The sequence below is a fragment of the Magnolia sinica genome, chromosome 8 (assembly GCF_029962835.1).
Source record: "Magnolia sinica isolate HGM2019 chromosome 8, MsV1, whole genome shotgun sequence".
NCBI lineage: Eukaryota > Viridiplantae > Streptophyta > Magnoliopsida > Magnoliales > Magnoliaceae > Magnolia > Magnolia sinica.
In genome coordinates, this window is record NC_080580.1 from 49,838,275 (window position 1) to 49,855,876 (window position 17,602).

The following is a 17,602-nucleotide window of genomic DNA, read 5'->3' on the forward strand; positions in this document are numbered from 1 at the left end:
GTAGAAGGCCTGAAACATAATCTCCTCAGTATCTCCTAAATTTGTGACAAGGAACATCTGGTCACCTTCTTAAAAGATGTGTGTAGAATTTTAGATCATATAGGAAAATCTCTCATAAAAGGCTTGCGTACTAATGATAACTGCTATATTATTGAAAGTAAAAATGAGAGTGTGTTATCCACAAAATGTAACATGGTTGTAAAGGATGAATCCAAATTACGGCACCAAAGGTTGGGACATGTTCACTACTGAAATTTAGCAAAGCTAAGTTCAAAAAATTTGGTTAGAGGTCATCCCAAAATTAGAAAAGAAGAGAAAATTGTCTGTGGAGAATGTCTAAAAGGAAAGCATATAAAAGTCGGTCACAAAAAGACAACCACCATAACAACAATGAAGCCCTTGGATTTGCTGCATATGGACTTGGTTGACCCAACCAAAGCCAAAGTGGAAAGCCATGGCAAGAAAAGATACTTCCTGGTGGTAGTAGATGATTATACCAGATTTACTTGGGTCGCATTCCTTCGAGAAAAATCAGATGCCTTTGAATAATTTGTAATTTTGGCAAAATGACTTCAAAATGAAAAAGGATATTGCATCAATCGAATCAGAAGTGACCATGGTGGGGATCTTGAAAATGAAAATTTTGAAAAATATTGCAATGAGAAAGGAATTCGTCATGAATTCTGATGAATTCTCAGCCCCAAAAACCCTGCAACAAATTAGAGTTGTTGAAAGAAAAAATCGGGTGTTACAAGAAATGGGATCAGTTATGCTAAATGGGAAAGATATGGCAAAAAGTTTCTAGGCAGAAGCTGTCAATACCACCTGCTACATCATCAATAGAGTATATCTTAGAGCAAGCCTAAACAAAACTCCATACGAACTATGGTATGAGAAATTACCAAGTGTGAAATATTTTCGGGTGTTTGGTAGTAAATGCTACATCTTAAGAGACAGAGATCACCATGGAAAATTTGAGTCTAAAAGTGATGAAGGTATTTTTCTGGGATATGCCATGAATAATCGTGCTTACAGAGTATACAACCTGAGAACCCTTACTATTCAAGAGTCTGTCAATGTGGTGATTGATGATTATTTGCATAAAGAAAATATCCCTGTAAATGAATTAGAAGATGATGTAGATTCATGCATACTAGATAAATCTGATAACAAATCTCCATCATCCATTGAACCTCAACCTTCATCTGACATACCCATCATAAAGGATCACCCTTGAGAGCAAATTATTGGTGTCCCTAATAACGGTGTGAAAACTAGAAGGCAGATAGAAAGTATCTATAGCCATTTCTGCTTTACCTCAAAAATTGAACCCAAGAATATTGTAGAAGCTCTTCAAGATGAACACTGGATAAATGCTATGCAAGAAGAACTTTAACAATTTCAGAGAAATGAGGTATGGGAATTGGTTTCTAGGCCACTCAACACAAATGTCATAGGAACCAAATGGGTGTTCAAGAATAAATCCGATGAATTAGGGAATGCGATCAGAAACAAGGCCAGGCTTGTAGCTCAAGGATACTCACAGATAGAAGGAATTGATTTTGATGAGACATTTGCTCCGGTAGCTCGCCTTGAATCTATTAGAATTCTTATGTCTGTTGCATGCGCATTAAAGTTTAAATTATTTCAAATGGACGTAAAAAGTGCCTTTCTTAGTGGGGATCTTATTGAAGAAGTTTATGTGGAACAACCGAAGGAATTTTTAGATCCTACGAATCCCCATCACGTTTATCGTCTGAACAAAGCTTTCTATGGTCTCAAACAAGCACCACGTGCTTGGTATGAATAATTGACAAAATTTCTTTTGGACCATGAATTCTACAGAGGAAGTGTAGATAAGACACTGTTTACCCAAAGGACAAAAGACTCATTGCTTATTGTATAAATTTATGTGGATGATATAGTCTTTGGCTCAACATGTGAAGATGACACATACAAGTTTGCCAACCTCATGAAATCAGAATTTGAAATGAGTATGGTTGGTGAACTAAATTTTTTTCTAAGATTACAAGTCAAGCAACTAAATGACGGAATCTTCATTTGTCAAACCAAGTATGCAAACGATTTGGTAAAAAAGGTTTGGTCTCGATTCTGGTCGCATGTATCATACTCCCATGAGCACCACACTTAAACTTTCCAAGGATGCTAATGGCAAGAGTGTGGATCAACATCTTTATCGAAGTATGATAGGAAGTCTGCTCTATCTCACAGCCAGTCGTTCAGATATATCCTTTAGTGTGGGGGTGTGTGCTCGATATTAGGCAGATCCTAAGGAATCCCACCTAACAGTTGTTAAAAGGATTATCAAATATGTAGCAAGCACTACCACCTTTGGTCTATGGTACTCATTTGAAACATCCACCATTATTGCAGGATACTCTGACGCAGATTGGGCTGAAAATTTGGATAATCAGAAATCAACAAGTGGAGGATGTTTTTATATTGGAAATTGTTTGGTCTCCTGGCAAAGTAAAAAACAAAACTCAATATCACTATCTACTGCTGAGGCTGAATACATTGCTGCAGGAAGTTGTTGTGCACAACTCCTTTGGATGAAACAGATGTTGTTAGACTACAAAATCACTCAACCCACAATGAGTCTGTTCTGTGATAACACAAGTGCGATCAACATTTCAAAGAATCTTGTCCCGCATTCTCGGACCAAGCACATTGACATCCGTCATCATTTTATCCGAGAACTTGTTGAAGACAAGATTATTACATTAGATTATGTTTCCACCGAAAAACAACTCATAGACATCCTCACTAAACCTCTTAATACAAATAGGTTTAGTGATCTTCAAAAGTCCATTGGAGTATGCACTCAGTGAGAAATATCCCAGTATCCATAAGCCACATAGGTAAATCTTTACACTGGGACATTCATGGTTAAGTGTCAACTCTCATATATTAACCATGTTAGTTTTTGGGATGCCAGGCTATAACATTCTCAATGATATCTAAATTGAGTTCAAAATTTATAGTTCAATGATATCGATATCCAAACGTCGATGAAATTGAAAAATCTCAAGAATGCAAAGTAATAATCAACGGTCTTTCCCAATGGTTGGACTGAACCAATTTTCATTAGATATTGGCATTCTCCCAATAGTCGTCAGCACGGTCTTCAATGTCATTATAAGCTTGATATCGATATCATCGATACAGGATCAATATGATCGAAGGCGCTCCTATAAGAACAAAGCACATTTTCTGACTTCAACATCTCATGTCTATTCACTTCTCTGATTGCTTCTTCGTGTCTCTACCTGCCACTCACAAGAGAAATCATGCACAAAGGGAAAGGTAAGTCCTTTCACTCCCTACAATAAAAAAACATGCAATCAGAATCCCGTAGGGGTCAACACATTCCAATAGAAGGACGTCCACTCACCACTGTTGAACGTCTAGTGCTCAATAGTGCTATTGAACCTTTTGGAGTGGATCGACTTTTGGAAGTAATAGGTTGGTAGAACATCTTCAATCTTGGAGGATCGTATCAACTAGGGGTGATCCACGATTTTTTCAATCACTGTCAAGTTATTAGTACTGATCCCCCTAGCATTCAAGTTGAACTAGCACATTACTCCAAGATTATCACTTCGATCACCTTGGCTCACCTTCTAGATCTTGATGTCACTCGGATCCCAGTGACTAATAGGAATCTCAATGGTTTGGGTGTATGGGGAGAAATCACTCGTGCATTATGTCAAGGCACTACTGTTCCACGAAATGACGAAATTTGCTTCACATCAACTATCTTGGACCCACTTTCAAAATTCTTCATAGCATTTTTGGGTATAATGTATATCCTTGTGATGTCGAAGGAAATCATCTCTCTCCGTTTGTGATCAATGTGCTGTATGATGTGTACCAAGAAAATCAAGTGTGCCTACTGACTCTTCTCCTTAAGCAAATCATTCGTGTCATCCAAAGCAATTATCAGGAGAAACTGTCCTTTTCGGTAGTCATATGCAAAATAGCTCATCATGCGGGGCTCTCTGCCACATCTGATGCTATGTATCCTGAAGCATGGTTCGACGGTGATGCCGCTCAAGAGGCCCAATGTCTATGTCCCTCTTCGTCTCTCCCCAGACAGAGCTTTCCCATGCCAAGGGGCGTACAGCATGCTCAAACATCGTCTCGGCCTACACATGGTGGGTCCAATCGCATGGCGATAGTCAGCCTAGAGTCTATCACAAACCGTCAGTCCTATTCACCCCCCTCCTTTTCTTATGAAAATCACATTTGCATTGATATATCGAAAGACAAATATCCGGCGCCCCTATTTTTTCTTAAGAAAATCACATGTGCATCGATATATCGAAGTCGTTCTCAATACCATCAAAGTTCAAATCTCGATGATATCGGAAGACTCTCGATGTTATCAGTCATGGGTGCCTAAGTTGTCCAGCAATTATTTCAAGATTGATTATCTGAGATCGAGGGGCACTCGATATAATCGATATTCAAATTTCGATGATATCGGTACAGTTTCGATGGCATCGAACAGGGACAGAAACTGTCTAGTAAGCTTAAACGAAAATCCTTTAGATTTATCGATGCCTCGACACTCTATCAATATCATCAACATTCAAATTCTGATGATCTCGAAGGTCCCTCGATCATTCTTGTAAACCTGAAATATTTCATAATAAGTCTCTCTCATTTTCATGTGTCGAGGAATCGATCCTAGTATCGATAATATCGGAGTTCGAAATCTGATGACATCGACGCTTGTATCGATTCCCTCGACCAGCTGGCAAAAGGTTTCAAAAGCGTATGACGTTTGAGTTTGGTCCATCGAGCGGCCAGTTGATGCTATCGAGAGTATACGCTCGATGATATCGAACTCTGTCATAAATGTGACCGTTTTATATTCGTTGAAACTTTTTACCTATATAAAGAGAGCTTGTCTATTGTTGCTAGTAGAGAAAGAAGAGAGTGTTTTTGAGTGTTTTACCTTAGATCATATACCCAAAGCCCTTTCTCTCAAGGGAGTTCATCCTCCAATCCACCCTCATCATTGATATTCAATAGAGTGGATTGGAGAATGAACTTCCGCATTCAAGGATCCTCCAGCTATTAACTTAATGGCAAATCATTAAGCTGGGATGCCTTAAATGCATAGATGATTGGAATCGCTCTATCTTCCTAATAGGAAAACATTTAGAGAGTAGGATTCCATCATAACCTTAACCCAACCCGTCGCCATATATTGGTACATCATTTAAGTTGCGGATCAAGGAAGCAGAAGACTCTTCATCAACAAAGGAGGAGATCTTCATCAATGAGCTGAATTAGACTCATCCACTTATCTGTAAGTAATTAGAGTCCAGAGGACCCTTTGATCATTCCTCTGTAGGATTGGGTCTAAGGTGTTTCTCACCCTTGCAAGCCCTCGAAGGAGGCCTCCGGCGGGAGTGTACGTGGTGGGTGTGTTGTGTGGACCCTTGCTCTATGGAGAGCATAAGCATCTGGTTAGGGGTGAACCAGTTAAAACCTTGGGTTTGAGGTAAACCGTGTAAAACCTCTGATAGGGTCTTATGGAAGATCCTTGGCCAGTGTGAATAAAAGTGGGTGCGTCGTGTTGACCCTTGCTCATGAGAGCTTAAATAGTCAGCCTCAGTGTAGGTTATAAAGGTTGAAGGTGAACCTAATTTAAAACCTTAGGTTTGAGGTGAACTGCTGTGAAACTTCCTTAGTGAAATTCGATACACTCAAGGGTTGATGCGGTTGTCGGGAGTGGAGTAGACAAGTAGTCGAACCACTGTAAAAATGACTGTGTTTGAGATTACTATTCTTTTGTTTGTGTGATTTGTTTTAATATTTTCATATCTGAATATCTGTGATCACACCTCACACACTTACATAGTCATATCCATCATAAACTAGTTTGAATATTGTTTACTTCTTAAATAGTTTGTGATTGGATCCTCTACCAAGCTTGGAAGCCAGTAGAGTTACTTTTGAGTAATCCTAATATGAATCTATTGTTCGGATCAGTGTAATAGGATTTTAAATAAACCATAAAACTTTAAAAAGTCCTATTCACTCCCCTCTAGGACATATTGACATATGCCTACTTCAACTAAAGCGGTCTTCACCGCTATTTTAAATACCATATAGGAGATGCTAACAAAAAAATGTGTTCTTATCGCATTGTGTTTTGAATTACATATTTTATCAAACATGCAATCGGAAGTCTTTAATTGATGAACAAGAATTTAACATGTATATATGTTCATCTCACCAAGCTCTTGATTGTAAAGAACATGTTTATCAATGATTATAATTTAAAAGGTCACTCTAAAGAAAACATTGAAATTTGATTTATATGAAAATTGTAATACATGATTGGTATCAAAATTATTACAAGTTTTTTGAAAATTAGAATCGAAATTATTATAAGTTTTCTGAAACACCTAAAGTTGTCATATATCTTTGTAAATCTTGAAAGTATGAAGTATAAATGTCCTGGGGGGGGGGGGGGGAGGGGGTGAATAGGACAATACAAAATATTTTCATATAATGCGGAGTAATAAAACAAATACTCTCAATTGCTTAGAGTATCGAAATCTTGATTTCAAATAGTTCGTAGGACAACCTTCACCTAAAATATTTAGGCAGGACAACCATATTTCACTACGTCTTTGAGATCAAAATATTGAACTTAACAAGAGATAATCAATCACAAGGAAAGCATATAAAGAATTAAACAATCACAACAATGCACAAGGAGTTATAGTGGTTCGATACTTAAACTCCACACCTACTCCTCTCCTAAAATTACTACCCTCGTAATTTTAGCTTTCACTATTTCAAGGTTTTCACATGGTCACCTTAACAACCTTATACAGTTCTTATGATTTTCATGGGTTATCACAACAAAACCTTCTTTGTGATTTTCATGAACTCGTCACAAAACAACCCACTGATATTTCCGAGTTATCTCAAAAAATATAAAATGAAATAAAGTAAATACAGTACTTGTATTAAATTGGTAAGTCGAAGACGTAATTGTAGCTTGATTGCATCGATCTTCTTTCTTGCGACATTGATGAAGTCGTATATGTGTTCAACCTAAAAAGAATATAGGGATCTAATATATTTTCATTGTAATAAATAATACCCTAATGCTGCAAATTCAATTATCTAATTCTCAAGTAAAGTATGGATTACTCTATTAAAAAAATTAAACTAACTTGAGAAAGAGATTAGAATAAGCTAAATCAAATATAATAATTACTGCATAAATAGCTTTAGGAGGCTTGGACTTTCACTATTTTCTTAAGAAGATGGATCTCTAATTTTCATGTCTCGAATAAGTGAGAGAAAGCCTCTATTTATAGCCAAATGATTTGAAAATTCGGCTGGGCGAATTCCAACGATTGCATTCCAATGGATCTTTGGATTTCGTGGGATGAAATCTTTCAAAAATTCGGTTGTCCCAAGCTAAACTTCGGCTCGCTGAATCATCAATTCGATTGGCTGAATCTCAATGAGATTCAAAATCTTATCTTACTGGAAACTTGACCGAACATACTTCGGGCTAGCTGAGCAGACAAGCTGGGCTAGCCGAACTTGCTTCGGAAAAATCTTTCTTGTTATACATTATCCCGAATTATGTTGGGTTGGCCGAAGGTAGTTAGGCTGGCTGAACCTGAGGTTGGGTTGGCTTAACTCCAGTGTTTTTTACTTAAAATCATATGTTATTGTGATATCATGTGAAATATGCCTAACCTATGGTCAATCTAAGTTATACCACCTGATGGTTGATACATACAAAGTGTTTCAATCTTTGAACCATGTAAAGCTTTAAAGGCTTGAGATTTCAGTTTTCCTTAATATGTTGATCAAGTCTTTACGAGTTCTTTATGAGTTGTCGAAGAGTATTTTCATGTGTGCTTATAATCCTTTCAGTATTACGAAATTTGACAATCCTAATTGTGCTTAAGTATAAGCACTTACACATCTTGTTTCAATTGAACTTGAGTAACAACAGTTGTCAATTCGGCTTCGAGGATAATTCTGGCCTGATCAGGCGCATCAACCAATTCTTTCTCCAAAGAAACTACCGTTGTTTCATTCTTAGCAATTTCAGACTGGTCAAGTTTAATGGTGTGAATGTTATCCTCTGTCTGCTTTAACTTTGCTTATGTTCAATTCCTCATCTTCCTCCTAAATCTCGACCTGGACGATCTGCTCTTTAAGATAAGCTATCTGCTCTCCAATGACATTCATATTCTGCTCAGAAGCCTTCAGTCATTCTTGAAGAGACTTATACTCATCATTATAACCATAAATAACAGTTGTAGCTCGAGAAACTTTTTCCTCAAATGATAATAATTCCCTTTGACGCTTTAAAATCTCATGAGCGATAACCACATTACTTGCTGACTTTAGTTGACGCAACAAAGCATAGAAATGGGTTAAAGAGTCATCCAAAGGAAGAATGTTTATATTAGCCATCTTTGCCGCATGATCTAAAATAATGAGAGCATTGTTCAAAAAGGGCCACTGTTCGGGATCTCTGAATATACAAGCAGCATCAGAAAGGGTATCCTTGAATAAGGACGAGCATGTAAGGCGGAACCTTGTCCATTGAGAGATTGTCTAATATTGTGGCTAATGAATTCGAACTCGTTGAGCCACTAAGCGCCAGCAAAAAGGGCATCCTTGATAAGGACAAGCATGTAAGGAGGAACCTTGTCCATTGAGAGTGTAAGTGCTTTTATGTTTAGCACACATGGATTGTCAAATTTCGTAAGACAAAAGTTCTTTAAAGTTAGATCTCATGTATGGAATCACAACTACTCTACATGCCTGAAGATCAGCTCAAGATCGGCACATCTTCTCAAGAAGTCGACGCCCGATTTTAATACAAGATCAAGTCAAAGTTTAAGACAAGTTTTCCCATATATTTGCTAAAACACAGGTAGTGTAACCCTAGAAAAATTCAACCAACTTAACATCAAGCCCAAGCAAAATAACAAATTCTATTGAAAATTCGGCCAACTTAAGTTTTGGTCGGCTAGCCAAACCTCGAAATTCGACTAGCTCAAGAAAGTTCGGGTCAAAATCCAGCAATGCAATCCTTCAAATTTTGGGCAAATTTTTAGATAAATCCTATCCCACGTGATCCGATAGTTGTTGGAACGAATGCGGTTGAATCTGGCTAGCCAAAGACAGTATTATGCTAGCCAAATTTCCAACTTCTTTGGCTATAAATAGAAGCTTTCTCACATTCTAAAGTACAAGAAAATTTTACTATAATCCTTATGCAAGTGAGAGAGAAGCTCAAGTCCTCGGCAAGCTATCCGTACGGTATTTATAATTTAATTTATAGCTTATTTATTTCTTTTTCTCAAGATCATTTTAATATTATCCTAAGAGAGTAATCTATACTCTTCTTTTAGATATAAGGTGAATTGAATCAAGTAGCATTTGTGTTTTTCATTCATAAAATCTATAGAACCCTATACTCTTTCCGTCTGATTGAACACTACGTCATCTACATTTAAGAAAGAAGTTCTTCTTTTACAAGCTTTTACCACGTCATTGAATCCCCATTTGAAGATAAGTACATTATCTTACTGTATTTCATTTTAGGTTTGTCTGACACTACACCAAAATTGTTTATTAAGTACGGCTAGTGCTTTGGTTCAGAAATGGTATTAAGCCGTTTCTGATTGCACACGGCTCTAAACCGTTTCTGAATGCAATACTGTACCCTCTTTCCACGTACGGCTCTTTTGCTTTCCTCTTTTCTTCAACCTCTTGTCTCTCGTCTCGCATCTCTCTCTTCAAATCTCCAGTTTAGGTCATTCTGCCCTCCTGTTCGTCCTGTTCTTCTTCTTCTCTACACTCCTTTAAAAAGCATCCCCATTACCTCAGATCTACGCCTCTAGATCTATTACCTCTCTCATTCTCCTCCGTTCTTCCTCCTCCATTTCTCAATTTCTCTCTAGATTTCTTCAATTTCCTCAGATGTAGGGTTTACGGATCTTGTTTCTGAAATCAGATCCATGTTTCTTGCATTGTGACGACAGATCTATCTCTTTTGTAGCTGATTTTATCTGTTAATTTCATCAAAAGCGGGTTTTAGGAAGAGAGAGAGGGAAGAAACCAATGTCTCTATTTTAAGCGCAAAAAAATCCCCCAAATCTCTCTTCAGAAAATCTAAGGTTTCTTTCTGCAACTGATCACGGTAGTAACCCTAGGCTCAAAGCGGAGCAACTGATCGACATCCCTGCAATGCCGACGAGCGAGGTCTACAACAGCAATAGCATCAACGACATCCTTTCCCCCAACCTCACAACGACTATGATCATCGCATCCTGATATTTGGCCAACATAGGCATCCTCCTCCTCAATAAATACCTCCTCAGCATTTACGACTACCGTTACCCCATCTTCCTCACTCTCCTCCACATGCTATCGTGCGCACTCTATAGCATCCTAGCCATCCATTGGCTAGAGTTGGTCCCTTACCAGCCCATTGTCTCCCAACGCCAGTTCTTCAAGATCGTGGCTCTCAGCGCTATCTTATGCTTTTTGGTGGTCTGTGGGAACACCTCGTTATGGTACCTTCCGGTCTCGTTCAACCAGATGATCGGTGCCACGATGCCCTTCTTCATCGCCATCTTTGCCTTTATCATCACCTGCAAGAAGGAATCGCTCGAGGTCTACCTGGCACTGGTGCCAGTGGTGCTGGGGATCGTGCTCGCGAGCAACAGCGAGCCCTTATTCCATCTATTTGGATTCCTGGTTTGTGTCGGATCGACGGTCGGGCACGCCCTGAAGTCTATGGTGCAGGGGATCCTACTGACGTCGGAGGGGGAGTGGTTGCATTCGATGAATCTGCTCATGTACATGGCACCGATGGTAGTGGTGATATTGTTGCCATTCTCTGTTTGCAAGACAAGTCGAAACATAGTTCATGACATATCATTTGATATTTAAACTCCAAGTTCTGAATCTCAACCTTGTTTATTTCAATAATTGAACCACATGATGCTCTGTGACCATTTCGCTTGGTTTTTAAAGGAGATATCATTCTTTCCATTTTGCTCCTATTGGTGTGATTCTTCTACAACATTTTAAAGGGCTAAGTTTTCCAACAATTTCATCAGTTGGTCCAAATGCAGCAATTATTCATTATTCACCGAATGCAAAATCATGTTCAGAACTTGATGCTGATAGCATATATCTATTTGACTCAGGAGCACAAGTTTGCTTACAACTCTTTCTTTTTTATTATTGCATTATTATTAATGATATTTTTTAATTGAGGGATTTAATAAAATAGATAGATACACTTCATATCTGATGCAAGGAAAACTCATCATGTAGCAGCACCACACCATTTTTTTGTAGGTTGTTGCCTCTTTCTTGTGTCCCTCTAAACTGTAAGTGCTATAGTTTATATCCCTGTCTGTTGTCAAATTTGTGGTGCCAAAATCACTGTTATATATAACTTGCATAAGTGAAGCTCTCTCAAGGATCAACATTCATAAACAAGCTAAGCTCACAACAAGCAAAGCTCACAAGTACTAGGATCAATCTTGAATGCAAGAACTGCTCACAAGACAAGACTCAAACTGCAAGACTTCAAGAAGAGTACAAGGCAGTTTGTAAAGAACTCAAGACACTTTCAAGATTGAGCTACATCAAGATTTCAAGATTGAACTACATCAAGACTTCAAGGCTCATACTTCAAGGTCACTAGTTCCTAATGTTTCAATGTCCTTGCTTCATGGTTGAGGTTTGACTGACCTTAGGTTGACCTTAGAAGTAGGTCACTTTGGATACATAAATCGAATGTTTATTTTACATAAGTTTGGTTTGTTCTTCGACTAGTCCTAGGCCTTCTTCGACTAGTCCTAGAGTTGCTTCGACCAGTCTAAGAAATTCCTCGATCAGTCGTGAGTTTGTTATAAATTTCGGATAAAATCTGTTAGGCTTCAACTAGTCCAGGAATCTGTTCGACCAGTCGAAGGAACAGTGTCGACTGCATCTTCGACCAGTCGAAAATCTTTGACTCAAAATTCAGCGATGTTTTTCAGGTTCTTCGACCAGTCGAAGGAGACCTTCGACCAGTCGAAGGTGACCTACGACCAGTCGAAGGAGACCTTCGACCAGTCGTAGAATGGTCAAAGCTTATCGCGCCTGATCTTTCAAATATCTGTTATTGCTTCGACTAGTCGAAGAGCTACCTAGACCAGTCAAAGACGCGATCTGCTCACCTATAAATAGTGCACGAATCTCAGAAGAAATCATCGAATTAATTAATCCATTTAAGCCAATCTTTGTCGAACTTCTGAGAGATAATTCTGTGCTCCATCTAAGCTAAGTGTGCTTATTTAATATTCTCTTTCCTTAGCTTTATTTAATTGATTTTGTTTCTACTATTCCAATCTAATTTGATAAGAGGAATTGTTATTCCTTTCTTTGGAATCAAAATCAATTAAGGCAAGCCCTATTTGGTTTAATTTAAAATCTATTAGAATTAGAACCATTGTAATTGAGTACTGGATATTGAACTTGGACATTCAATCATCTACTCTGATTTGGTTCTACCGGGCTGCTACAACGAAGGAGATAATCAGGTATTTTACATTTAATTGTAAATTCCTTTCTGTTTTGGTTTCTTTCAAGATTTGCCAGAAAAATCTTGTTGTATTGGTTATCTGAGGAGAGCCAGGAAAACTCAGAAGTGGGGTTTTTTAATTGTGTAAGCCCACAGACAAAGACACAATTGTAAAGGTTTTGGGTGAACCTGGGAAAACATATTTTGTTAGTGAACGCTAATATCCCCTGTGTGAGGATATTAGGAGTGGAGTAGCATTCTGTGTGGCTGTTGTTTAACAGTTGGTGAACACACAGGCGAACCACTATAATCCCTTGTGTTGTGGTTGAATGATTTATACTTTTGATCTTTAATTATTCTTTTGTGGGATGTATGTATGGTGGTGAATGTTGTAATCATTTAATTCAAGCATTGTGAGAATTTTGTAATAGTTTAGAATTTATTTTCTACTATTCCTTTATTAGCTTGATATTCAATTTCCTTTAAAAGTTGTTCCAGCAAGGTTGCCCTGCCATTTTTATGGTGTATGGCTGTCCCTAGAACAATACATTTGTGATTACAATTTATTTTAATTCAGTTTGTATTTATTTCTGTATTCCTCTTCGGTTTGAGATTTGATACAAAGATCTTTCTAGAAATAAGGTTGTCCTACCATAAACTCTGGTTTTTGGTGTAAGGTTGTCCTTAGAACAACATTTGTATCAACCTCTCAAGATCTGAATTTTGAGGTTATTTTACTTTCTTGCATTGTGATTTATTTTGGCTATCATATTCTTTTTAATTCCGCTGTTATAAGTTTTATTTGGCATTGTCCTATTCACCCCCCTCTAGGACATATAGCTAGGCCTTTTCAAGTGGTATCAGAGCCTACTTTAGTGCTCTTTCATTCCTGACTGGAATCGTCGTATTCTGAGACCAGTTGGGCAACCGTAAGTGGGATCGTAGTCGTCGGTCCTGAATGTTTCCTTCAACTCCTTAGCCAATAGTAACCCTCATAACTCTCTCTTAAGAGGTCAAATTAAGATAATTTTAGGACATTGGAATGGTAACTTCTCAAGCTTCCAAATGGGACCAGAATTGCTTAATTTAGAGACCGTTCATCCCAAAAGCACGTTGGAACTCTTCGATCATCATTTTTCAATATGGATTGTTAAGATTTCTAAATTGTGTGATCCAATGTAGACACCTATAACTCCATCCTTTGATGTCAGATTGGGTCGATTATTGGTCATCTGAATGGTACATTAGTGCTCTTTCATTCCTGAGTGGAATCGTCGTATTCTGAGACTATTTGGGCATCCGTAAGTGGGATCGCAGTCATCAGTCCTGAATGTTTCCTTCAACTACTTGGCCAATAGTAACCTCAAAACTCTCTCTTAAGAGGTCGAATTTAAACAATTTCAGGGTAATGGAATGGTAACCTCTCAAGCTTCCAAATGGGACCAGAATTGCTTAATTCAAAGACTATTCATCTAAAAAGTACCTTTTAACTCTTCGATCGCTATTTTTCACTATGGATTGTTATGATTTCCAAATTGCGTGATCCAATGGACACGCCTATAACTCCATCCTTTGATGTCAGATTGGGCAGATTATTGGTCATCTAATTGGTACTTTAGTGCTATTTCATTCCTGACTGGAATCATCGTATTACGAGTCCATTTGGGCATCCGTAAGTGGGATCGCAGTCGTTGGTCCTGAATGTTTCCTTCAAATCCTTGGCCAATAGTAACACTCATAACTCTCTCTTCAGAGGTCGAATTTATACAATTTCAGGGCAATGGAATGGTAACTTCTCAAGCTTCCAAATGGGACTAGAATTGCTTAATTCAGAGACCGTTCATCCTAAAAGCACATTGGAACTCTTCGATCGTCATTTTTCAATATGGATTGTTAGGATTTCTAAATTGCGCAATCCAATGGAGACGACTACAACTCCATCCTTTAATGTCGGATTTGGTCGATTATTGGTCATCTGAATGGTACTTTAGTGCTCTTTCATTCCTGACTGGAATCGTCGCATTCCGAGACCATTTGGGAAACCGTATGTTTGATCGTCGTCGTCGGTCCTGAATGTTTCCTTCAACTCCTTGGCCAATAGTAACCCTTATAACTCTCTCTTAAGAGGTCGAATTTAGACAATTTATGGGCCTTAAAATGGTAACTTCTCAAGCTTCCAAATGGGACCCGAATTGCTTAATTTAGAGACCGTTCAAACCAAAAGCACATTGGAACTCTTAGATCGTCATTTTTCATTATGGATTGTTATGATTTCCAAATTGTGGGATCCAATAGAGACGCCTACAACTTCATCCTTTGATGTCAGATTGGGTTGATTATTGGTCATCAGAATGGAACTTTACTGCTCTTTCATTCTTGACTGGAATCGTCGTATTCTGAGACCAGTTGGGCAACCATAAGTGGGATCGTGGTCGTCGGTCCTGAATGTTTCCTTCAACTCCTTGGCCAATAGTAACCCTCATAACTCTCTCTTAAGAGGTCGAATTAAGATAATTTCAGGGCATTGGAATGGAACTTCTTAAGCTTCCAAATGGGACCAGAATTGCTTAATTCAGAGACCATTCATCCCAAAAGCACGTTGGAACTCTTCGATCATCATTTTTCAATATGGATTGTTAAGATTTCTAAATTGTGTGATCCAATGGAGACACCTATAACTCCATCCTTTGATGTCAGATTGGGTCGATTATTGGTCATCTGAATGGTACATTAGTGCTTTTTCATTCCTGAGTGGAATTTTTCGTATTCCGAGACTATTTGGGCATCCGTAAGTGGGATCGCAGTCATCAGTCCTGAATGTTTCCTTTAACTACTTGGCCAATAGTAACCTCAAAACCCTCTCTTAAGAGGTCGAATTTAGACAATTTCAGGGCATTGGAATGGTAACTTCTCAAGCTTCCAAATGGGACCAGAATTGCTTAATTCAGAGACTGTTCATCCAAAAAGTACCTTGGAACTCTTCGATCGTTATTTTTCACTATGGATTGTTAAGATTTCCAAATTGCGCGATCCAATGGACACGCCTATAACTCCATCCTTTGATGTTAGATTACGTAGATTATTGGTCATCTGATTGGTACTTTAGTGCTCTTTCATTCCTGATTGGAATCATCGTATTACGAGTCCATTTGGGCATCCGTAACTGGGATCGCAGTCGTCGGTCCTGAATGTTTCCTTCAACTCCTTGACCAATAGTAACCCTCATAACTCTCTCTTCAGAGGTAACAATAAAATCAACGGTGGAGACAAATTACTTTCTTCAGTTGCTATTCTAGTGCAAAATATTAGGCCATGTTTGTATGCACCGTTGAATTGAATTGCAAATATTAGGCCATGTTTGAATGCAAAATATTATGTCCTTCTCTCCTTCCATTTATTCCAATTGATAAGTGAACGGCTCCAACTTATATTGACAGTGAAGCAAAAATGCATCATCTTAGCAAAGGTGCAGCAGAGCAGGTAATGTTGCCATTACCTTTGTGGTTTTCTTGTTACTAACAACTCTAATTGTCAGTGGCTAGTTGGTTGCTTATCCTCCTTGGGCGATGGTTTTGCATATTCTGAAACTTGCATGCAATAAGTCAGCCATAGTGCAGAGAGTTAACGCTGCGATTAGCAAGTTTGCAGATAGAAGACTTCGATCACTTACTATAGCATTCCAGGTAAAACTACTCTCCCAATCTTGTTTTCTTTCGCTAATGTTTTCTGTCGCTGCATGATTAATCCATCATGTTTGTTGTTTTTCATTCATCTTTGACTGTATGTAGGAGGCTCCAGAGGGAAGCAAATATAGTCCGAGAGGTCCATGTAAATTCATCGATCTCATGCCTCTCTTTAATCTTCCCTGGCATGAGAGTACAGAAACAATCAGGCACACTTTGAATAAATCTTGAAATAATCACATGTATCCAATTTTCTACTGGCTTGTGAAATTAGTCCTGTATCATGCTAACTTTTTATGCTCTAGTGAAGCTAGTGTCAGAACTCTAAAAGGATACAAAACAACATTAAAGAAGCTAAAATAGTTGTAAAGAACTAGAAGTTTACAACTACTTTCTTGTGCACTATTTTCTTTAATGCGGTCAACTGTTCTGAAGAGCTATCATGATTACAGTTTTGTTAATAGTGTATGCAGATTTGAGTGACAGACAATCAATACGTCTGTGTCTCTGTGTGCATCCAATTAAATATGGGCAATGCCATTCTGTCAAGAGATGCCTGCCAAACTCGTTGAAATGTCATCTTCCTTTTACTCTTCCTTTGGCTCCCAATGATTTGTTTCTTTCTTCTCTTTTGATGTTTGGCAGTGCCAACGTCTCAGTGGGAGTGAAAGAAGACCAGTTGGTGATGACAGGAATGCACACAGTTGTTGACATATTTTGTGTCGGTTGTGGGTCAATTGTGGGGTGGAAATATGTAAGCTTGGGGGGCAAGGCTTTAGCATTATGGTCCATGTATATATTAAAATAATGGTTGGTTAATGATTTTGCTTTCAGGAGGCCGCACAAGTTCATTTTATGTTTTCATCATGGATGTATCCTAAATAAGTTCTCTACTATGTTAGACATGTTGTCATTCACTATGTTAAACTTATTTTACCTTTTCTTTGATGATGCACTAATAGAGAAATCCAAAAAGCAACTCATAATTTTACATCAGTGATTGGGCAAGGGGCATTTGGTCCTGTTTACAAGGCTCAGATGTTGACCAGCAAGACAGTTGCGGTTAAAGTGCCACTAATTCCAAGCAAGGAGAGAAAGACTTCTAGTTTGGATTATTTAAGTTCGAGCTTGCAACTGACAGGACTTCTAGTTTATATTTTATTGCTAGCATACCATTTGGATTACTGGACAGGCAAATTATTCAAAAATTTCCTTTTACTTGTCTAATTCTTAGAATAATTTTGGTCTATTTTTTACTCTCTTCTTAGATCTCTGTTTGCGCTTCAGATGTGTATGCATTTTATTT

At 38.1% G+C, this 17,602-nt stretch overlaps 1 long non-coding RNA gene and 1 pseudogene across 3 annotated transcripts; both read left to right on the plus strand.

Annotated features, from left to right (window-relative positions):
• Window positions 1–390: 390 nt before the first annotated feature.
• LOC131254252 (probable sugar phosphate/phosphate translocator At1g12500) lies at window positions 391–11,051 on the plus strand (annotated as a pseudogene).
• A 4,840-nt stretch (window positions 11,052–15,891) lies between these two features.
• On the plus strand, window positions 15,892–17,384 carry LOC131253995 (uncharacterized). 3 transcript variants are annotated; one of them, XR_009175413.1, is made up of 4 exons: window positions 15,892–16,296; window positions 16,402–16,538; window positions 16,761–17,106; window positions 17,259–17,384. It is a non-coding gene; the product is annotated as an uncharacterized LOC131253995 (long non-coding RNA). The 3 variants fall into 3 exon arrangements; XR_009175414.1 differs by having other exon boundaries at window positions 16,761–17,050; XR_009175412.1 differs by lacking the exon at window positions 17,259–17,384 and having other exon boundaries at window positions 15,894–16,296; window positions 16,761–17,249.
• Window positions 17,385–17,602: the final 218 nt, after the last annotated feature.